Source organism: Phalangium opilio, unplaced genomic scaffold, assembly GCF_054372755.1.
Source record: "Phalangium opilio isolate 3A_F unplaced genomic scaffold, DU_Popi_V2 ptg000390l_1, whole genome shotgun sequence".
In the NCBI taxonomy this organism is placed as follows: Eukaryota; Metazoa; Arthropoda; class Arachnida; order Opiliones; family Phalangiidae; genus Phalangium; species Phalangium opilio.
Genome location: NW_028324234.1, coordinates 6,001,190 through 6,025,871, shown reverse-complemented (window position 1 = coordinate 6,025,871; position 24,682 = coordinate 6,001,190). Strand labels below are relative to the sequence as shown.

The 24,682-nt window shown below is 47.7% G+C and overlaps 6 non-coding genes across 6 annotated transcripts; all 6 read right to left on the bottom strand.

Moving 5' to 3' along the window:
* Positions 1-4,603: 4,603 nt before the first annotated feature.
* Positions 4,604-4,676, bottom strand: TRNAT-GGU (transfer RNA threonine (anticodon GGU)). Its single transcript has one exon. It is a non-coding gene; the product is annotated as a tRNA-Thr (tRNA).
* Positions 4,677-7,543: 2,867 nt separating this feature from the next.
* Positions 7,544-7,616, bottom strand: TRNAT-GGU (transfer RNA threonine (anticodon GGU)). Its single transcript has one exon. It is a non-coding gene; the product is annotated as a tRNA-Thr (tRNA).
* Positions 7,617-17,679: 10,063 nt separating this feature from the next.
* Positions 17,680-17,752, bottom strand: TRNAI-GAU (transfer RNA isoleucine (anticodon GAU)). The gene has a single exon. It is a non-coding gene; the product is annotated as a tRNA-Ile (tRNA).
* Positions 17,753-20,765: 3,013 nt separating this feature from the next.
* TRNAD-GUC (transfer RNA aspartic acid (anticodon GUC)) lies at positions 20,766-20,838 on the bottom strand. Its single transcript has one exon. It is a non-coding gene; the product is annotated as a tRNA-Asp (tRNA).
* Positions 20,839-23,116: 2,278 nt separating this feature from the next.
* Positions 23,117-23,189, bottom strand: TRNAN-AUU (transfer RNA asparagine (anticodon AUU)). Its single transcript has one exon. It is a non-coding gene; the product is annotated as a tRNA-Asn (tRNA).
* A 74-nt stretch (positions 23,190-23,263) lies between these two features.
* On the bottom strand, positions 23,264-23,336 carry TRNAI-GAU (transfer RNA isoleucine (anticodon GAU)). Its single transcript has one exon. It is a non-coding gene; the product is annotated as a tRNA-Ile (tRNA).
* Positions 23,337-24,682: the final 1,346 nt, after the last annotated feature.

Genomic DNA, 24,682 nt, shown 5'->3' with positions numbered 1-24,682 from the left:
GAGGTAGCCTCAAGTTTAAAGTATCCTTGTATGGGGAGCAAAGAGTACTATAACATATCCAAAGGAGATCCCAGTATCTCTTGTAGAACAAGAGTTATGAGCCTCCAAAGTTTAGTGCAAAAATCATAAGTAACATAATAAAAATAAGTGAGACGATACCAAAGTTGACGAACATTTTGCTTAATATCTCGGCTCTACGACAAACAGGGGCCGAACCACCAACCTATTGGTTAACAGCCGAACGCGCTAACCATTGCGCCACGGAAGCCCAAAAATTAAATGCTCGTCAGGTATTGTGTAAAAACCTTGACTTTTTACGTCACATCTGAGACCTCACAACACCGTTCCCGGATGGGCTCGAACCACTAACCTATTGGTTAACAGCCGAACGCGCTAACCATTGAGCCACGGAAGCTCAGAAATTAAATGGTTGTCACGTATTGTGGAAAAGTTATGACCTTTTACGCTACATCTGAGACCCCACAACACCTCTCCCGGGTGGGCTCGTACCACCAACCTTTCGATTAACAGCTGATCGCGCTAACCATTGCGCCACGGAAGCCCAAAAATTCAATGTTCGACAGGTATTGTGGAAAAACTCTGACATTTTATGTTACATTTGAGACGTCATAACACCGCTCCCGGGAGGGCTCAAACCACCAGTCTTTTGAATAGCAGCTGAACGCGCTAACCATTGCGCCACGGAAGCCCAAAAATTAAACGGTCGTCAGGTATTTTGGAAAAACCTTGACTTTTAACGTCACATCTGAGACGTCACAATACCGCTCCCGGATGGGCTCGAACCACCAACCTATTGGTTAACAGCCGAACGCGCTAACCATTGAGCCACGGAAGCTCAGAAATTAAACGGTTGTCACGTATTGTGGAAAAGTTTTGACTTTTTACGCTACATCTGAGACCCCACAACACCTCTCCCGGGTGGGCTCGAACCTTCAACCTTTCGATTAACAGCTGAACGCGCTAATCATTGCGTCACGGAAACCCAAAAATTAAATGTTCGTCAGGTATTGTGGAAAAACTCTGACATTTTACGTTACATCTGAGACCTCACAACACCGCTCCCGGATGGGCTCGAACCACCAACCTATTGGTTAACAGCCGAACGCGCTAACCATTGAGCCACGGAAGCCCAAAGTTAAATGCTCGTCAGGTATTGTGTAAAAACCTTGACTTTTTACGTCACATCTGAGACCTCACAACACCGCTCCCGGATGGGCTCGAACCACCAACCTATTGGTTAACAGCCGAACGCGCTAACCATTGAGCCACGGAAGCTCAGAAATTAAATGGTTGTCACGTATTGTGGAAAAGTTTTGACTTTTTACGCTACATCTGAGACCCCACAACACCTCTCCCGGGTGGGCTCGAACCTTCAACCTTTCGATTAACAGCTGAACGCGCTAATCATTGCGCCACGGAAGCCCAAAAATAAAATGTTCGTCAGGTATTGTGGAAAAACTCTGACATTTTACGTTACATCTGAGACCTCACAACACCGCTCCCGGATGGGCTCGAACCACCAACCTTTCGGTTAACAGCCGAACGCGCTAACCATTCGCCACGGACGCCCAAAAATTAAATGGTCGTCAGGTATTGTGGAAAAACTTTGGCTATTTACGTTACAATTGAGATCCAAAAACACCGCTCCCGGGTGGGCATGAACCACCAACCTATTGGTTAACAGCCGAACGCGCTAACCATTGAGCCAAGGAAGATCAGAAATTAAATGGTTGTCACGTATTGTGGAAAAGTTTTGACTTTTAACGCAACATCTGAGACCCCACAACACCTCTTCCGGGTGGGCTCGAACCACCAACCTTTCGATTAAGAGCTGGACGCGCTAATTACTGCGCCACGGAAGCCCAAAAATTAAATGTTCGTCAGGTATTGTGGAAAAGTTACGACTTTTCTCGCTACATCTGAGACCCCACAAATCCTCTCTCGTTTGGGCTCGAACCACCAGGCTTTTGAATAGCAGCTGAACGCGCTAACCATTGCGCCACGGAAGCCCAAAAATTAAATGGTCGTCCGGTATTGTGGAAAAACTTTGACTTTTTACGTAACATCTGAGACCTCATAGCACCGCTCCCGGGTGTGCTCGAACCACCAACCTTTCTGTTAACAGCCGAACGCGCTAACGATTGCGCCACGGAAGCCCAAAATTTAAATGGTCGTCCGGTATTGTGGAAAAACCTTGACTTTTTACGTCACATCTGAGACGTCACAACACCGCTCACGGATGGGCTCGAACCACCAACCTATTGGTTAACAGCCGAACGCGCTAACCATTGAGCCACGGAAGCTCTGAAATTAAATGGTTGTCACGTATTGTGGAAAAGTTTTGACTTTTTACGCTACATCTGAGACCCCACAACACCTTACCCGGGTGGGCTCGAACCTTCAACCTTTCGATTAACAGCTGAACGCGCTAGTCATTGCGGCACGGAAGCCCAAAAATTAAATGTTCGTCAGGTATTGTGGAAAAACTCTGACATTTTACGTTACATCTGAGACCTCACTACACCGCTCCCGGATGGGCTCGAACCACCAACCTATTGGTTAAAAGCCGAACGCGCTAACCATTGCGCCACGGAAGCCCAAAAATTAAATGGTCGTCAGGTGTTGTGGAAAAAACCTTGGCTTTTTACGTCACATCTGAGACGTCACAACACCTATTGCGGTTGGGCTCGAACCACCAACCTTTCGGTTAACAGCCGAACGCGCTAACCATTGCGCCAAGGAAGCCCAAAAATTTAATGGTCGTCAGGTATTGTGGCAAAACTTTGGCTTTCTACGTTACATTTGAGATCCCACACCATCGCTCCCGGGTGGGCTCGAACCACCAACCTATTGGTTAACAGCCGAACGCGCTAACCATTCAGCCACGGAAGCTCAGAAATTAAATGGTTGTCACGTATTGTGGATAAGTTATGACTCATAACTTTACATCTGAGACCCTACAACACCTCTCTCGGTTGGGCTCGAACCACCAACCTTTCGGTTAACAGCCGAACGCGCTAACCATTGCGCCAAGGAAGCCCAAAAAATAAATGGTCGTCAGGTATTGTGGAAAAACTTTGGCTTTCTACGTTACATTTGAGATCCCACAACACCGCTCCCGGGTGGGCTCGAACCACCAACCTATTGGCTAACAGCCGAACGCGCTAAGCATTGAGCCACGGAAGCTCAGAAATTAAATGGTTGTTACGTATTGTGGAAAAGTTTTGACATTTTACGCTACATCTGAGACCCCACAAAACCTCTCCCGGGTGGGCTCGAACCACCAACCTTTCGATTAACAGCTGAACGCGCTAATTATTGCGCCACGGAAGCCCAAAAATTAAATGTTCGTCAGGTATTGTGGAAAAACTCTGACATTTTACGTTACATTCGAGACGTCACAACACCGCTCCCGGGAGGGCTCAAACCACCAGTCTTTTGAATAGCAGCTGAACGCGCTAACCATTGCGCCACGGAAGCCTAAATATTAAATGGTCGTCATGTATTGTGGAAAAACTCTGACTTTTTACGTTACATCTGAGACCTCACAAAACGCTCCCGGATGGGCTCGAAAAACCAAAATTTCGGTTAAAAGCCGAAAGCGCTAGCCATTGAGCCACGGAAGCTCTGAAATTAAATGGTCGTCCGGTATTGTGGAAAAACTTTGACTTTTTACGTAACATCTGAGACCTCATAGCACCGCTCCCGGGTGTGCTCGAACCACCAACCTTTCTGTTAACAGCCAAACGCGCTAACCATTGCGCCAAGGAAGCCCAAATATTAAATATTCGTCAGGTATTGTGGAAAAACTCTGACATTTTACGTCACATCTGAGAACTCACAACACCGCTCCCGGGTGGGCCCGAACCACCAACCTATTGGGTAACAGCCGAACACGCTAAACATTGAGCCACGGAAGCTCAGAAATTAAATCGTTGTCACGTATTGTGGAAAAGTTTTGACTTTTTACGCTACATCTGAGACCCCACAACACCTCTCCCGGGTGGGCTCGAACCACCAACCTTTCGATTAACAGAAGAACGCGCTAACCATTGCGCCACGGAAGCTCAAAAATTAAATGGTCGTCAGGTATTGTGGAAAAACCTTGACTTTTTACGTCACATCTGAGACCTCACAACACCGCTCCCGGATGGGCTCGAACTACCAAACTATTGGTTAACAGCCGAACGCGCTAACCATTGAGCCACGGAAGCTCAGAAATTAAATGGTCGTCAGGTATTGTGGAAAAACTTTGGCTTTCTACGTTACAATTGAGATCCCACAACACCGCTCCCGGGTTTGCTCGAACCACCAACCTTTTGGCTAACAGCCGAACGCGCTAAACATTGAGCCACGGAAGCTCAGAAATTAAATCGTTGTCACGTATTGTGGAAAAGTTTTGACTTTTTACGCTACATCTGAGACCCCACAACACCTCTCTCGGGTGGGCTCGAACCACCAACCTTTCGATTAACAGCTGAATGCGCTAATTATTGCGCCACGGAAGCCCAAAAATTAAATGGTCGTCAGGTATTCTGGAAAAACTTTGGCTTTCTACGTTACATTCGTGATCCCACAACACCGCTCCCGGGTGGGCTTGAACCACCAACCTTTCGGTTACCAGCCGAACGCGCTAACCATTGCGCCACGGAAGCCCAAAAATTAAATGGTCGTCAGGTATTGTGGAAAAACTTTGGCTTTCTACGTTACGTTTGAGATCCCACAACGCCGCTCCCGGGTGGGCTCGAACCACTAAATTATTTGTTAACTGCTGAACGCGCTAACCATTGCGCCACGGAAGCTCAGAAATTAAATGGTTGTCACGTATTGTGGAAAAGTTTTGACTTTTTACGCTACATCTGAGACCCCTCAACACCTCTCCCGGGTGGGCTCGAACCTTCAACCTTTCGATTAACAGCTGAACGCGCTAATCATTGCGCCACGTAAGCCCAAAAATTAAATGGTCGTCAGGTATTGTGGAAAAACTTTGGCTTTTTACGTTACGTTTGAGATCCCACAACACCGCGCCCGGGTGGGCTCGAACCACCAACCTATTGGTTAACAGCCGAACGCGCTAACCATTGCGCCACGGAAGCCCAAAAATTAAATGGTCGTCAGGTATTGTGGAAAAATTTTGGCTTTCTACGTTACATTTGAGATCACACAACACCGCTCCCGGGTGGGCTCGAACCACCAACCTATTGGTTAACAGCCGAACGCGCTAACCATTGCGCCAAGGAAGCCCAAAATTTAAATGCTCGTCAGGTATTGTGTAAAAACCTTGACTTTTTACGTCACATCTGAGACCTCACAACACCGCTCCCGGATGGGGTCGAACCACCAACCTATTGCTTAACAGCCGAACGCGCTAACCATTGCGCCACGGAAGCCCAAAACCTAAATGCTCGTCAGGTATTGTGCAAAAAACTTGACTTTTTACGTCACATCTGAGACCTCACAACACCGCTCCCGGATGGGCTCGAACCACCAACCTATTGGTTAAAAGCCGAACGCGCTAACCATTGCGCCACGGAAGCCCAAAAATTAAATGGTCGTCAGGTGTTGTGGAAAAAACCTTGGCTTTTTACGTCACATCTGAGACGTCACAACACCTATTGCGGTTGGGCTCGAACCACCAACCTTTCGGTTAACAGCCGAACGCGCTAACCATTGCGCCAAGGAAGCCCAAAAATTTAATGGTCGTCAGGTATTGTGGCAAAACTTTGGCTTTCTACGTTACATTTGAGATCCCACACCATCGCTCCCGGGTGGGCTCGAACCACCAACCTATTGGTTAACAGCCGAACGCGCTAACCACTCAGCCACGGAAGCTCAGAAATTAAATGGTTGTCACGTATTGTGGATAAGTTATGACTCATAACTTTACATCTGAGACCCTACAACACCTCTCTCGGTTGGGCTCGAACCACCAACCTTTCGGTTAACAGCCGAACGCGCTAACCATTGCGCCAAGGAAGCCCAAAAAATAAATGGTCGTCAGGTATTGTGGAAAAACTTTGGCTTTCTACGTTACATTTGAGATCCCACAACACCGCTCCCGGGTGGGCTCGAACCACCAACCTATTGGCTAACAGCCGAACGCGCTAAGCATTGAGCCACGGAAGCTCAGAAATTAAATGGTTGTTACGTATTGTGGAAAAGTTTTGACATTTTACGCTACATCTGAGACCCCACAAAACCTCTCCCGGGTGGGCTCGAACCACCAACCTTTCGATTAACAGCTGAACGCGCTAATTATTGCGCCACGGAAGCCCAAAAATTAAATGTTCGTCAGGTATTGTGGAAAAACTCTGACATTTTACGTTACATTCGAGACGTCACAACACCGCTCCCGGGAGGGCTCAAACCACCAGTCTTTTGAATAGCAGCTGAACGCGCTAACCATTGCGCCACGGAAGCCTAAATATTAAATGGTCGTCATGTATTGTGGAAAAACTCTGACTTTTTACGTTACATCTGAGACCTCACAAAACGCTCCCGGATGGGCTCGAAAAACCAAAATTTCGGTTAAAAGCCGAAAGCGCTAGCCATTGAGCCACGGAAGCTCTGAAATTAAATGGTCGTCCGGTATTGTGGAAAAACTTTGACTTTTTACGTAACATCTGAGACCTCATAGCACCGCTCCCGGGTGTGCTCGAACCACCAACCTTTCTGTTAACAGCCAAACGCGCTAACCATTGCGCCAAGGAAGCCCAAATATTAAATATTCGTCAGGTATTGTGGAAAAACTCTGACATTTTACGTCACATCTGAGAACTCACAACACCGCTCCCGGGTGGGCCCGAACCACCAACCTATTGGGTAACAGCCGAACACGCTAAACATTGAGCCACGGAAGCTCAGAAATTAAATCGTTGTCACGTATTGTGGAAAAGTTTTGACTTTTTACGCTACATCTGAGACCCCACAACACCTCTCCCGGGTGGGCTCGAACCACCAACCTTTCGATTAACAGAAGAACGCGCTAACCATTGCGCCACGGAAGCTCAAAAATTAAATGGTCGTCAGGTATTGTGGAAAAACCTTGACTTTTTACGTCACATCTGAGACCTCACAACACCGCTCCCGGATGGGCTCGAACTACCAAACTATTGGTTAACAGCCGAACGCGCTAACCATTGAGCCACGGAAGCTCAGAAATTAAATGGTCGTCAGGTATTGTGGAAAAACTTTGGCTTTCTACGTTACAATTGAGATCCCACAACACCGCTCCCGGGTTTGCTCGAACCACCAACCTTTTGGCTAACAGCCGAACGCGCTAAACATTGAGCCACGGAAGCTCAGAAATTAAATCGTTTTCACGTATTGTGGAAAAGTTTTGACTTTTTACGCTACATCTGAGACCCCACAACACCTCTCTCGGGTGGGCTCGAACCACCAACCTTTCGATTAACAGCTGAATGCGCTAATTATTGCGCCACGGAAGCCCAAAAATTAAATGGTCGTCAGGTATTCTGGAAAAACTTTGGCTTTCTACGTTACATTCGTGATCCCACAACACCGCTCCCGGGTGGGCTTGAACCACCAACCTTTCGGTTACCAGCCGAACGCGCTAACCATTGCGCCACGGAAGCCCAAAAATTAAATGGTCGTCAGGTATTGTGGAAAAACTTTGGCTTTCTACGTTACGTTTGAGATCCCACAACGCCGCTCCCGGGTGGGCTCGAACCACTAAATTATTTGTTAACTGCTGAACGCGCTAACCATTGCGCCACGGAAGCTCAGAAATTAAATGGTTGTCACGTATTGTGGAAAAGTTTTGACTTTTTACGCTACATCTGAGACCCCTCAACACCTCTCCCGGGTGGGCTCGAACCTTCAACCTTTCGATTAACAGCTGAACGCGCTAATCATTGCGCCACGTAAGCCCAAAAATTAAATGGTCGTCAGGTATTGTGGAAAAACTTTGGCTTTTTACGTTACGTTTGAGATCCCACAACACCGCGCCCGGGTGGGCTCGAACCACCAACCTATTGGTTAACAGCCGAACGCGCTAACCATTGCGCCACGGAAGCCCAAAAATTAAATGGTCGTCAGGTATTGTGGAAAAATTTTGGCTTTCTACGTTACATTTGAGATCACACAACACCGCTCCCGGGTGGGCTCGAACCACCAACCTATTGGTTAACAGCCGAACGCGCTAACCATTGCGCCAAGGAAGCCCAAAATTTAAATGCTCGTCAGGTATTGTGTAAAAACCTTGACTTTTTACGTCACATCTGAGACCTCACAACACCGCTCCCGGATGGGGTCGAACCACCAACCTATTGCTTAACAGCCGAACGCGCTAACCATTGCGCCACGGAAGCCCAAAACCTAAATGCTCGTCAGGTATTGTGCAAAAAACTTGACTTTTTACGTCACATCTGAGACCTCACAACACCGCTCCCGGATGGGCTCGAACCACCAACCTATTGGTTAACAGCCGAACGCGCTAACCATTGCGCCACGGAAGCCCAAAAGTTCAATATTCGTCAGGTATTGTGGAAAAACTCTGACATTTTATGTTACATCTGAGACGTCACAACACCGCTCCCGGAAGGGCTCAAACCACCAGTCTTTTGAATAGCAGCTGAACGCGCTAACCATTGCGCCACGGAAGCCCAAAAATTAAATGGTCGTCCGGTATTGTGGAAAAACCTGGACTTTTTACGTAACATTTGAGACCTCATAGCACCGCTCCCGGGTGTGCTCGAACCACCAACCTTTCTGTTAACAGCCGAACGCGCTAACGATTGCGCCACGGAAGCCCCAAAATTAAATGGTCGTCCGGTATTGTGGAAAAACCTGGACTTTTTACGTCACATCTGAGACGTCACAACACCGCTCCCGGATGGGCTCGAACCACCAACCTATTGGTTAACAGCCGAACGCGCTAACCATTGAGCCACGGAAGCTCAGAAATTAAATGGTTTTCACGTATTGCGGAAACGTTTTGACTTTTTACGCTACATCTGAGACCCCACAACACCTCTCTCGGGTGGGCTCGAACCTTCAACCTTTCGATTAACAGCTGAACGCGTTAATCATTGCGCCACGGAAGCCCAAAAATTAAATGGTCGTCAGGTATTGTGGAAAAACATTGGCTTTCTACGTTACGTTTGAGATCCCACAACACCGCGCCCGGGTGGGCTCGAACCACCAACCTATTGGTTAACAGCCGAACGCCCTAACCATTGCGCCACGGAAGCCCAAAAATTAAATGATCGTCAGGTATTGTGGAAAAACTTTGGCTTTCTACGTTACATTTGAGATCCCACAACGCCGCTCCCGGGTGGGCTCGAACCACTAACCTATTGGTTAACAGCCGAACGCGCTAACCATTGAGCCACGGAGGCTCAGAAATTAAATGGTTTTCACGTATTGTGGAAACGTTTTGACTTTTAACGCTACATCTGAGACCCCACAACACCTCTCCCGGGTGGGCTCGAACCACCAACCTTTCGGTTAACAGCCGAACGCGCTAACCATTGCGCCATGGAAGCCCAAAAATTAAATGTTCGTCAGGTATTGTGGAAAAACCTTGACTTTTTACGTCACATCTGAGACCTCACAACACCGCTCCTGGATGGGCTCGAACCACCAACCTATTGGTTAACAGCCGAACGCGCTAACCATTGAGCCACGGAAGCTCAGAAATTAAATGGTCGTCACGTATTGTGGAAAAACTTTGGCTTTCTACGTTACATTTGAGATCCCACAACACCGCTCCCGGGTGGGCTCGAACCACCAACCTATTGGTTAACAGCCGAACGCGTTAACCATTGCGCCACGGAAGCCCAAAAATTAAATGGTCGTCAGGTATTTTGGAAAAACTTTGGCTTTCTACGTTACGTTTGAGATCCCACAACGCCGCTCCCGGGTGGGCTCGAACCACTAACCAATTTGTTAATAGCCGAACGCGCTAACCATTGAGCCACGGAAGCCCAAAAATTAAATGGTCGTCAGGTATTTTGGAAAAACTTTGGCTTTCTACGTCACATCTGAGACCTCACAACACCGCTCCCGGATGAGCTCGAACCACCAACCTATTGGTTAACAGCCGAACGCGCTAACCATTGAGCCACGGAAGCTCAGAAATTAAATGATTGTCACGTATTGTGGATAAGTTTTGACTTTTTACGCTACATATGAGACCCCACAACACCTCTCCCGGGTGGGCTCGTACCACCAACCTCTCGATTAACAGCTGAACGAGCTAACCATTGCGCCACGGAAGCCCAAAAATTCAATGTTCGACAGGTATTGTGGAAAAACTTTGGCTTTCTACGTTACATTTCAGATCCCACAACACCTCTCCCGGGTGGGCTCGAACCTTCAACCTTTCGATTAACAGCTGAACGCGCTAATCATTGCGCCACGGAAGCCCAAAAATTAAATGTTCGTCAGGTATTGTAAAAAACTCTGACATTTTACGTTACATCTGAGACCTCACAACACCGCATCCCGGATGGGCTCGAACCACCAACCTATTGGTTAACAGCCGAACGCGCTAACCATTGAGCCACGGAAGCTCAGAAATTAAATGGTTTTCACGTATTGCGGAAACGTTTTGACTTTTTACGCTACATCTGAGACCCCACAACACCTCTCTCGGGTGGGCTCGAACCTTCAACCTTTCGATTAACAGCTGAACGCGCTAATCATTGCGCCACGGAAGCCCAAAAATTAAATGGTCGTCAGGTATTGTGGAAAAACATTGGCTTTCTACGTTACGTTTGAGATCCCACAACACCGCTTCCGGGTGGGCTCGAACCACCAACCTATTGGTTAACAGCCGAACGCCCTAACCATTGCGCCACGGAAGCCCAAAAATTAAATGATCGTCAGGTATTGTGGAAAAACTTTGGCTTTCTACGTTACATTTGAGATCCCACAACGCCGCTCCCGGGTGGGCTCGAACCACTAACCTATTGGTTAACAGCCGAACGCGCTAACCATTGAGCCACGGAGGCTCAGAAATTAAATGGTTTTCACGTATTGTGGAAACGTTTTGACTTTTAACGCTACATCTGAGACCCCACAACACCTCTCCCGGGTGGGCTCGAACCACCAACCTTTCGGTTAACAGCCGAACGCGCTAACCATTGCGCCATGGAAGCCCAAAAATTAAATGTTCGTCAGGTATTGTGGAAAAACCTTGACTTTTTACGTCACATCTGAGACCTCACAACACCGCTCCTGGATGGGCTCGAACCACCAACCTATTGGTTAACAGCCGAACGCGCTAACCATTGAGCCACGGAAGCTCAGAAATTAAATGGTCGTCACGTATTGTGGAAAAACTTTGGCTTTCTACGTTACATTTGAGATCCCACAACACCGCTCCCGGGTGGGCTCGAACCACCAACCTATTGGTTAACAGCCGAACGCGTTAACCATTGCGCCACGGAAGCCCAAAAATTAAATGGTCGTCAGGTATTTTGGAAAAACTTTGGCTTTCTACGTTACGTTTGAGATCCCACAACGCCGCTCCCGGGTGTGCTCGAACCACTAACCAATTTGTTAATAGCCGAACGCGCTAACCATTGAGCCACGGAAGCCCAAAAATTAAATGGTCGTCAGGTATTTTGGAAAAACTTTGGCTTTCTACGTCACATCTGAGACCTCACAACACCGCTCCCGGATGAGCTCGAACCACCAACCTATTGGTTAACAGCCGAACGCGCTAACCATTGAGCCACGGAAGCTCAGAAATTAAATGATTGTCACGTATTGTGGATAAGTTTTGACTTTTTACGCTACATATGAGACCCCACAACACCTCTCCCGGGTGGGCTCGTACCACCAACCTCTCGATTAACAGCTGAACGAGCTAACCATTGCGCCACGGAAGCCCAAAAATTCAATGTTCGACAGGTATTGTGGAAAAACTTTGGCTTTCTACGTTACATTTCAGATCCCACAACACCTCTCCCGGGTGGGCTCGAACCTTCAACCTTTCGATTAACAGCTGAACGCGCTAATCATTGCGCCACGGAAGCCCAAAAATTAAATGTTCGTCAGGTATTGTAAAAAACTCTGACATTTTACGTTACATCTGAGACCTCACAACACCGCATCCCGGATGGGCTCGAACCACAAACCTATTGGTTAACAGCCGAACGCGCTAATCATTGAGCCACGGAAGCCCAGAAATTAAATGGTTGTCACGTATTGTGGAAAAGTTTTGACTTTTTACGCTACATCTGAGACCCCACAACACCTCTCCCGGGTGGGCTCGTACCACCAACCTCTCGATTAACAGCTGAACGAGCTAACCATTGCGCCACGGAAGCCCAAAAATTCAATGTTCGACAGGTATTGTGGAAAAACTTTGGCTTTCTACGTTACATTTCAGATCCCACAACACCGCTCCCGGGTGGGCTCGAACCACCAACCTATTGGTTAACAGCCGAACGCGCTAACCATTGAGCCACGGAAGCTCAGAAATTAAATGGTTGTCAGGTATTGTGGAAAACCTTGACTCTTTACGTCACATCTGAGACCTCACAACACCGCTCCCGGATGGGGTCGAACCACCAACCTATTGGTTAACAGCCGAACGCGCTAACCATTGCGCCACGGAAGCCCAAAAATTAAATGGTCGTCATTTATTGTGCAAAAACTTTGGCTTTCTACGTTACATTTCAGATCCCACAACACCGCTCCCGGGTGGGCTCGAACCACCAACCTATTGGTTAACAGCCGAACGCGCTAACCATTGAGCCACGGAAGCCCAGAAATTAAATGGTTGTCACGTATTGTGGAAAACCTTGACTCTTTACGTCACATCTGAGACCTCACAACACCGCTCCCGGATGGGCTCGAACCACCAACCTATTGGTTAACAGCCGAACGCGCTAAACATTGCGCCACGGAAGCCCAAAAGTTAAATGCTCGTCAGGTATTGTGTAAAAACCTTGACTTTTTACGTCACATCTGAGACCTCACAACACCGCTCCCGGATGGGCTCGAACCACCAACCTATTGGTTAACAGCCGAACGCGCTAAACATTGCGCCACGGAAGCCCAAATGTTAAATGCTCGTCAGGTATTGTGTAAAAACCTTGACTTTTTACGTCACATCTGAGACCTCACAACACCGCTCCCGGATGGGCTCGAACCACCAACCTATTGGTTAACACCCGAACGCGCTAACCATTGAGCCACGGAAGCTCAGAAATTAAACGGTTGTCAGGTATTGTCGAAAACCTTGACTTTTTACGTCACATCTGAGACCTCACAACACCGCTCCCGGATGGGCTCGAACCACCAACTTATTGCTTAACAGCCGAACGCGCTAACCATTGCGCCACGGAAGCCCAAAACCTAAATGCTCGTCAGGTATTGTGCAAAAAACTTGACTTTTTACGTCACATCTGAGACCTCACAACACCGCTCCCGGATGGGCTCGAACCACCAACCTATTGGTTAACACCCGAACGCGCTAACCATTGAGCCACGGAAGCTCAGAAATTAAACGGTTGTCAGGTATTGTCGAAAACCTTGACTTTTTACGTCACATCTGAGACCTCACAACACCGCTCCCGGATGGGCTCGAACCACCAACCTATTGGTTAACAGCCGAACGTGCTAACCATTGCGCCACGGAAGCCCAAAAATTAAATGGTCGTCAGGTATTGTGGAAAAATTTTGGCTTTCTACGTTACATTTGAGATCACACAACACCGCTCCCGGGTGGGCTCGAACCACCAACCTATTGGTTAACAGCCGAACGCGCTAACCATTGCGCCAAGGAAGCCCAAAATTTAAATGCTCGTCAGGTATTGTGTAAAAACCTTGACTTTTTACGTCACATCTGAGACCTCACAACACCGCTCCCGGATGGGCTCGAACCACCAACTTATTGCTTAACAGCCGAACGCGCTAACCATTGCGCCACGGAAGCCCAAAACCTAAATGCTCGTCAGGTATTGTGCAAAAAACTTGACTTTTTACGTCACATCTGAGACCTCACAACACCGCTCCCGGATGGGCTCGAACCACCAACCTATTGGTTAACAGCCGAACGCGCTAACCATTGCGCCACGGAAGCCCAAAAGTTAAATGCTCGTCAGGTATTGTGTAAAAACCTTGACTTTTTACGTCACATCTGAGACCTCACAACACCGCTCCCGGATGGGCTCGAACCACCAACCTATTGGTTAACAGCCGAACGCGCTAACCATTGAGCCACGGAAGCTCAGAAATTAAATGGTTGTCAGGTGTTGTGGAAAAACTTTGGCTTTCTACGTTACATTTGAGACCCCACAACACCTCTCCCGGGTGGGCTCGAACCACCAACCTTTCGATTAACAGCTGAACGCGCTAACCATTGCGCCACGGAATCCCAAAAATTAAATGCTCGTCAGGTATTGTGTAAAAACCTTGACTTTTTACGTCACATCTGAGACCTCACAACACCGCTCCCGGATGGGCTCGAACCACCAACCTATTGGTTAACAGCCGAACGCGCTAAACATTGCGCCACGGAAGCCCAAAAGTTAAATGCTCGTCAGGTATTGTGTAAAAACCTTGACTTTTTACGTCACATCTGAGACCTCACAACACCGCTCCCGGATGGGCTCGAACCACCAACCTATTGGTTAACAGCCGAACGCGCTAAACATTGCGCCACGGAAGCCCAAATGTTAAATGCTCGTCAGGTATTGTGTAAAAACCTTGACTTTTTACGTCACATCTGAGACCTCACAACACCGCTCCCGGATGGGCTCGAACCACCAACCTATTGGTTAACAGCCGAACGCGCTAACCATTGCGCCACGGAAGCCCAAAAGTTTAATGCTCGTCAGGTATTGTGTAAAAAACTTGACTTTTTACGTCACATCTGAGACCTCACAACACCGCTCCCGGATGGGCTCGAACCACCAACCTATTGGTTAACAGCCGAACGCGCTAACCATTGCGCCACGGAAGCCCAAAAGTTAAATGCTCGACAGGTATTGTGTAAAAACCTTGACTTTTTACGTCACATCTGAGACCTCACAACACCGCTCCCGGATGGGCTCGAACCACCAACCTATTGCTTAACAGCCGAACGCGCTAACCATTGAGCCACGGAAGCTCAGAAATTAAATGGTTGTCAGGTATTGTGGAAAACCTTGACTTTTTACGTCACATCTGAGACCTCACAACACCGCTCCCGGATGGGCTCGAACCACCAACCTATTGGTTAACAGCCGAACGTGCTAACCATTGCGCCACGGAAGCCCAAAAATTAAATGGTCGTCAGGTATTGTGGAAAAATTTTGGCTTTCTACGTTACATTTGAGATCACACAACACCGCTCCCGGGTGGGCTCGAACCACCAACCTATTGGTTAACAGCCGAACGCGCTAACCATTGCGCCAAGGAAGCCCAAAATTTAAATGCTCGTCAGGTATTGTGTAAAAACCTTGACTTTTTACGTCACATCTGAGACCTCACAACACCGCTCCCGGATGGGCTCGAACCACCAACCTATTGGTTAACAGCCGAACGCGCTAATCATTGAGCCACGGAAGCTCAGAAATTAAATGGTTGTCAGGTGTTGTGGAAAAACTTTGGCTTTCTACGTTACATTTGAGACCCCACAACACCTCTCCCGGGTGGGCTCGAACCACCAACCTTTCGATTAACAGCTGAACGCGCTAACCATTGCGCCACGGAATCCCAAAAATTAAATGCTCGTCAGGTATTGTGTAAAAACCTTGACTTTTTACGTCACATCTGAGACCTCACAACACCGCTCCCGGATGGGCTCGAACCACCAACCTATTGGTTAACAGCCGAACGCGCTAAACATTGCGCCACGGAAGCCCAAAAGTTAAATGCTCGTCAGGTATTGTGTAAAAACCTTGACTTTTTACGTCACATCTGAGACCTCACAACACCGCTCCCGGATGGGCTCGAACCACCAACCTATTGGTTAACAGCCGAACGCGCTAAACATTGCGCCACGGAAGCCCAAATGTTAAATGCTCGTCAGGTATTGTGTAAAAACCTTGACTTTTTACGTCACATCTGAGACCTCACAACACCGCTCCCGGATGGGCTCGAACCACCAACCTATTGGTTAACAGCCGAACGCGCTAACCATTGCGCCACGGAAGCCCAAAAGTTTAATGCTCGTCAGGTATTGTGTAAAAAACTTGACTTTTTACGTCACATCTGAGACCTCACAACACCGCTCCCGGATGGGCTCGAACCACCAACCTATTGGTTAACAGCCGAACGCGCTAACCATTGCGCCACGGAAGCCCAAAAGTTAAATGCTCGACAGGTATTGTGTAAAAACCTTGACTTTTTACGTCACATCTGAGACCTCACAACACCGCTCCCGGATGGGCTCGAACCACCAACCTATTGCTTAACAGCCGAACGCGCTAACCATTGAGCCACGGAAGCTCAGAAATTAAATGGTTGTCAGGTATTGTGGAAAACCTTGACTTTTTACGTCACATCTGAGACCTCACAACACCGCTCCCGGATGGGCTCGAACCACCAACCTATTGGTTAACAGCCGAACGTGCTAACCATTGCGCCACGGAAGCCCAAAAATTAAATGGTCGTCAGGTATTGTGGAAAAATTTTGGCTTTCTACGTTACATTTGAGATCACACAACACCGCTCCCGGGTGGGCTCGAACCACCAACCTATTGGTTAACAGCCGAACGCGCTAACCATTGCGCCAAGGAAGCCCAAAATTTAAATGCTCGTCAGGTATTGTGTAAAAACCTTGACTTTTTACGTCACATCTGAGACCTCACAACACCGCTCCCGGATGGGCTCGAACCACCAACCTATTGGTTAACAGCCGAACGCGCTAACCATTGCGCCACGGAAGCCCGAAAGTTAAATGCTCGTCAGGTATTGTGTAAAAACCTTGACTTTTTACGTCACATCTGAGACCTCACAACACCGCTCCCGGATGGGCTCGAAACACCAACCTATTGGTTTACAGCCGAACGCGCTAACCATTGAGCCACGGAAGCTCAGAAATTAAATGGTTGTCAGGTGTTGTGGAAAAACTTTGGCTTTCTACGTTACATTTGAGACCCCACAACACCTCTCCCGGGTGGGCTCGAACCACCAACCTTTCGATTAACAGCTGAACGCGCTAACCATTCGCCACGGACGCCCAAAAATTAAATGGTCGTCAGGTATTGTGGAAAAACTTTGGCTATTTACGTTACATTTGAGATCCAAAAACAAGGCTCCCGGGTGGGCTCGAACCACCAACCTATTGGTTAACAGCCGAACGCGCTAACCATTGAGCCACGGAAGATCAGAAATTAAATGGTTGTCACGTATTGTGGAAAAGTTTTGACTTTTAACGCTACATCTGAGACCCCACAACACCTCTTCCGGGTGGGCTCAAACCACCAACCTTTCGATTAAGAGCTGGACGCGCTAATTACTGCGCCACGGAAGCCCAAAAATTAAATGTTCGTCAGGTATTGTGGAAAAACTCTGACATTTTACGTAACATCTGAGACGTCACAACACCGCTCCCGGATGGGCTCGAACCACCAACCTTTCGGTTAACAGCCGAACGCGCTAGCCATTGCGCCACGGACGCCCAAAAATTAAATGGTTGTCAGGTATTGTTGAAAAGTTACGACTTTTCACGCTAAATCTGAGACCTCACAACACCTCTCCCGGGTGGGCTCGAACCACCAACCTTTCGATTATCAGCTGAACGCGCTAACCATTGCGCCACGGAAGCCCAAAAATTAAATGCCCGTCAGGTATTGTGGAAAAACTCTGACATTTTACGTTATATCTGAGACGTCACAACACCGCTCCCGGGAGGGCTCGAACCACCAACCTTTCGGTTAACAGCTGAACGCGCTGACCATTGCGCCACTGAAGCCCAAAAATTAAATTTTCGTCAGGTATTGAGGTAAAACTTTGACTTTTTACTTCACATCCTAGACCTCACAACACCGCTCCCGGATGGGCTCCAACCACCAACCTTTCGATTGACAGCCGAGCGCGCTAACCATTGAGCCACGGAAGCTCAGAAATAAAATGGTTGTCACGTATTGTGGAAAAGTTTTGACTTTTTACGCTACATCTGAGACCCTACAACACCTCTTCCGGGTGGGCTCGAACCACCAACCTTTCGATTAACAGCTGAACGCGCTAACCATTGCGCCACGGAAGCCCAAAAATTAAATGTTCGACAGGTATTGTGGAAAAACTCTGACATTTTACGTTACATCTGAGACATCACAACACCGCTCCCGGATGGGCTAGAACCACCAACCTATTGGTTAACAACCGAACGCGCTAACCATTGAGCCACGGAATCTCAGAAATTAAATGGTTGTCAGGTATTGTTGAAAAGTTACGACTTTTCACGCTACATCTCAGACCCCACAAAACCTCTCTCGTTTGGGCTCGAACCACCAACCTTTCGGTTAACAGCTGAACGCGCTGACCATTGCGCCACTGAAGCCCAAAAATTAAATGTTCGTCAGGTATTGTGGAAAAATTCTGACATTTTACGTTACATCTGAGACGTCACAACACTTCTCCCGGATGGGCTCGAACCACCAACCTATTGGTTAATAGCCGAACGCGCTAACCATTGCGCCACTGAAGCCCAAAAATTAAATTTTCGTCAGGTATTGAGGTAAAACTTTGACTTTTTACTTCACATCTGAGGCCTCACAACACCGCTCCCGGATGGGCTCGAACCACCAACCTTTCGGTTAACAGCCGAATGCGCTAACCATTCGCCACGGACGCCCAAAAATTAAATGGTCGTCAGGTATTGTGGAAAAACTTTGGCTATTTACGTTACATTTGAGATCCAAAAACACCGCTCCCGGGTGGGCTCGAACCACCAACCTATTGGTTAACAGCCGAACGCGCTAACCATTGAGCCACGAAAGCTCAGAAAATAAATGGTTGTCACGTATTGTGGAAAGGTTTTGACTTTTTACGCTACATATGAGACCCAACAACACCTCTCCCGGGGGGGCTCGAACCACCAACCTTTCGATTAACAGCTGAACGCGCTAACCATTGCGCCACGCAAGCCCAAAAATTAAATGTTCGTCAGGTATTGTGGAAAAACTCTGACATTTTACGTTACATCTGAGACGTCACAACACTTCTCCCGGATAGGCTCGAACCACCAACCAATTGGTTAACAGCCGAACGCGCTAACCATTGAGCCACAGAAGCTCAGAAATTAAATGGTTGTTAGGTTTTGTGGATAAGTTATGACTTTTTACGTTACATCTGAGACCCTACAACACCTCTCCCAGGTGGGCTCGAACCACCATCCTTTCGGTTAACAGCCGAACGCGCTAACCATTGCGCCAAGGAAGCCCAAAAATTAAATGGTTGTCACGTATTGTGGAAAAGTTTTGTTTTTTAACGCTACATCTGAGACCCCACAACACCTCTTCCGGGTGGGCTCGAACCACCAACCTTTCGATTAAGAGCTGGACGCGCTAATTACTGCGCCACGGAAGCCCAAAAATTAAATGTTCGTCAGGTATTGTGGAAAAACTCTGACATTTTACGTAACATCTGAGACGTCACAACACCGCTCCCGGATGGGCTCGAACCACCAACCTTTCGGTTAACAGCCGAACGCGCTAGCCATTGTGCCACGGACGCCCAAAAATTAAATGGTTGTCAGGTATTGTTGAAAAGTTACGACTTTTCACGCTACATCTGAGACCCCACAAATCCTCTCTCGTTTGGGCTCGAACCACCAATCTTTCGGTTAACAGCTGAACGCTCTAACCATTGCGCCACGGAAGCCCAAAAATTAAATGGTCGTCAGGTATTGTAGAAAAACTTTGGCTATTTACGTTACATTTGAGATCCAAAAACACCGCTCCCGGGTGGGCTCGAACCACCAACCTATTGGTTAACAGCCGAACGCGCTAACCATTGAGCCAAGAAAGCTCAGAAAATAAATGGTTGTCACGTATTGTGGAAAAGTTTTGACTTTTTACGCTACATATGAGACCCAACAACACCTCTCCCGGGTGGGCTCGAACCACCAACCTTTCGATTAACAGCTGAACGCGCTAACCATTGCGCCACGCAAGCCCAAAAATTAAATGTTCGTCAGGTATTGTGGAAAAACTCTGACATTTTACGTTACATCTGAGACGTCACAACACTTCTCCCGGATAGGCTCGAACCACCAACCAATTGGTTAACAGCCGAACGCGCTAACCATTGAGCCACAGAAGCTCAGAAATTAAATGGTTGTTAGGTTTTGTGGATAAGTTATGACTTTTTACGTTACATCTGAGACCCTACAACACCTCTCCCAGGTGGGCTCGAACCACCATCCTTTCGGTTAACAGCCGAACGCGCTAACCATTGCGCCAAGGAAGCCCAAAAATTAAATGGTTGTCACGTATTGTGGAAAAATTTTGACTTTTAACGCTACATCTGAGACTCCACAACACCTCTTCCGGGTGGGCTCGAACCACCAACCTTTCGATTAACAGCTGAACGCGCTAACCATTGCGCCACGGAAGCCCAAAAATTAAATGTTCGTCAGGTATTGTGGAAAAACTCTCACATTTTACGTTACATCTGAGACGTCACAACACCGCTCCCGGGAGGGCTCGAACAACCAACCTTTCGGTTAACAGCTGAACGCGCTGACCATTGCGCCACTGAAGCCCAAAAATTAAATTTTCGTCAGGTATTGAGGTAAAACTTTGACTTTTTACTTCACATCCGAGACCTCACAACACCGCTCCCGGATGGGATCGAACCACCAACCTTTCGATTGACAGCCGAACGCGCTAACCATTGAGCCACGGAAGCTCAGTAATTAAATGGTTGTCACGTATTGTGGAAAAGTTTTGACTTTTTACGCTACATCTGAGACCCCACAACACCTCTTCCGGGTGGGCTCGAACCACCAACCTTTCGATTAACAGCTGAACGCGCTAACCATTGCGCCACGGAAGCCCAAAAATTAAATGTTCGTCAGGTATTGTGGAAAAACTCTGACATTTTACGTTACATCTGAGACATCACAACACCGCTCCCGGATGGGCTAGAACCTCCAACCTATAGGTTAACAGCCGAACGCGCTAACCATTGAGCCACGGAAGCTCAGAAATTAAATGGTTGTCAGGTATTGTTGAAAAGTTACGACTTTTCAAGCTACATCTGAGACCCCACAAAACCTCTCTCGTTTGGGCTCGAACCACCAACCTTTCGGTTAACAGCTGAACGCGCTGACCATTGCGCCACTGAAGCCCAAAAATTAAATGGTCGTCAGGTATTGTAGAAAAACTTTGGCTATTTACGTTACATTTGAGATCCAAAAACACCGCTCCCGGATGGGCTCGAACCACCAAGCTATTGGTTAACAGCCTAACGCGCTAACCATTGCGCCACTGAAGCCCAAAAATTAAATTTTCGTCAGGTATTGAGGTAAAACCTTGACATTTTACTTCTCATCTGAGACCTCACAACACCGCTCCCGGATGGGCTCGAACCACCAACCTTTCGGTTAACAGCTGAACGCGCTGACCATTGCGCCACTGAAGCCCAAAAATTAAATTTTCGTCAGGTATTGAGGTAAAACCTTGACATTTTACTTCTCATCTGAGACCTCACAACACCGCTCCCGGATGGGCTCGAACCACCAACCTTTCGGTTAACAGCCGAACGCGCTAACCATTCGCCACGGACGCCCAAAAATTAAATGGTCGTCAGGTATTGTGGAAAAACTTTGGCTATTTACGTTACATTTGAGATCCAAAAACACCGCTCCCGGGTGGGCTCGAACCACCAACCTATTGGTTAACAGCCGAACGCGCTAACCATTGAGCCACGGAAGATCAGAAATTAAATGGTTGTCACGTATTGTGGAAAAGTTTTGACTTTTAACGCTACATCTGAGATCCCACAACACCTCTTCCGGGTGGGCTCAAACCACCAACCTTTCGATTAAGAGCTGGACGCGCTAATTACTGCGCCACGGAAGCCCAAAAATTAAATGTTCGTCAGGTATTGTGGAAAAACTCTGACATTTTACGTAACATCTGAGACGTCACAACACCGCTCCCGGATGGGCTCGAACCACCAACCTTTCGGTTAACAGCCGAACGCGGTAGCCATTGCGCCACGGACGCCCAAAAATTAAATGGTTGTCAGGTATTGTTGAAAAGATACGACTTTTCACGCTACATCTGAGACCCCACAAATCCTCTCTCGTTTGGGCTCGAACCACCAACCTTTCGGTTAACAGCTGAACGCACTAACCATTGCGCCACGGAAGCCCAAAAATTAAATGGTCGTCAGGTATTGTAGAAAAACTTTGGCTATTTACGTTACATTTGAGATCCAAAAACACCGCTCCCGGGTGGGCTCGAACCACCAAGCTATTGGTTAACAGCCGAACGCGCTAACCATTGAGCCACGAAAGATCAGAAAATAAATGGTTATCACGTATTATGGAAAAAGTTTGACTTTTCACGCTACATCTGAGACCTCACAGCACCTCTCCCGGGTGGGCTCGAACCACCAACCTTTCGATTAACAGCTGAACGCGCTAACCATTGCGCCACGGAAGCCCAAAAATTAAATGCTCGTCAGGTATTGTGGAAAAACTCTCACATTTTACGTTACATCTGAGACGTCACAACACCGCTCCCGGGAGGGCTCGAACCACCAACCTTTCGGTTAACAGCTGAACGCGCTGACCATTGCGCCACTGAAGCCCAAAAATTAAATTTTCGTCAGGTATTGAGGTAAAACTTTGACTTTTTACTTCACATCCGAGACATCACAACACCGCTCCCGGATGGGCTAGAACCTCCAACCTATAGGTTAACAGCCGAACGCGCTAACCATTGAGCCACGGAAGCTCAGAAATTAAATGGTTGTCAGGTATTGTTGAAAAGTTACGACTTTTCAAGCTACATCTGAGACCCCACAAAACCTCTCTCGTTTGGGCTCGAACCACCAACCTTTCGGTTAACAGCTGAACGCGCTGACCATTGCGCCACTGAAGCCCAAAAATTAAATGTTCGTCAGGTATTGTGGAAAAACTCCGACATTTTACGTTACATCTGAGACGTCACAACACTTCTCCCGGATGGGCTCGAACCACCAACCTATTGGTTAATAGCCGAACGCGCTAACCATTGCGCCACGGAAGCCCAAAATTTAAATGGTCGTCAGGTGCTGTGGAAAAACTATGACATTTTACGTTACATCTGAGACCTCACAACACCGCTCCCGGATGGGCTCGAACCACCAACCTATTGGTTATCAGCCGAACGCGCTAACCATTGAGCCACGGAAGCTCAGTAATTAATTGGTTGTCAGGTATTGTGGAGAAACTCAGACTTTTTACATTATATCTGAGACCCCACAAAACGCTCCCGGAGGGGCTCGAACCACCAACCTTTTGAATAACAGCTGAGCGCACTAACCATTGCGCCACGGAAGCCCAAAAATTAAATGTTCGTCAGGTATTGTGGAAAAACTCTGACTTTTCACGTTACATCTGAGACACCACAAAACGCTCCCGGATGGGCTCGAACCACCAAACTTTCGGTTCGTCAGTTATTGTGGAAAACGTTTGACTTTTTACGTTACATCTGAGACCTCACAACACCGCTCCCAGATGGGCTCGAACCACCAACCTATTGGTTATCAGCCGAACGCGCTAACCATTGAGCCACGGAAGCTCAGTAATTAATTGGTTGTCAGGTATTGTGGAGAAACTCTGACTTTTTACATTATATCTGAGACCCCACAAAACGCTCCCGGAGGGGCTCGAACCACCAACCTTTTGAATAACAGCTGAGCGCACTAACCATTGCGCCAAGGAAGCCCAAAAATTAAATGTTCGTCAGGTATTGTGGAAAAACTCTGACTTTTCACGTTACATCTGAGACACCACAAAACGCTCCCGGATGGGCTCGAACCACCAAGCTATTGGTTAACAGCCTAACGCGCTAACCATTGCGCCACTGAAGCCCAAAAATTAAATTTTCGTCAGGTATTGAGGTAAAACCTTGACATTTTACTTCTCATCTGAGACCTCACAACACCGCTCCCGGATGGGCTCGAACCACCAACCTTTCGGTTAACAGCTGAACGCGCTGACCATTGCGCCACTGAAGCCCAAAAATTAAATTTTCGTCAGGTATTGAGGTAAAACCTTGACATTTTACTTCTCATCTGAGACCTCACAACACCGCTCCCGGATGGGCTCGAACCACCAACCTTTCGGTTAACAGCCGAACGCGCTAACCATTCGCCACGGACGCCCAAAAATTAAATGGTCGTCAGGTATTGTGGAAAAACTTTGGCTATTTACGTTACATTTGAGATCCAAAAACACCGCTCCCGGGTGGGCTCGAACCACCAACCTATTGGTTAACAGCCGAACGCGCTAACCATTGAGCCACGGAAGATCAGAAATTAAATGGTTGTCACGTATTGTGGAAAAGTTTTGACTTTTAACGCTACATCTGAGATCCCACAACACCTCTTCCGGGTGGGCTCAAACCACCAACCTTTCGATTAAGAGCTGGACGCGCTAATTACTGCGCCACGGAAGCCCAAAAATTAAATGTTCGTCAGGTATTGTGGAAAAACTCTGACATTTTACGTAACATCTGAGACGTCACAACACCGCTCC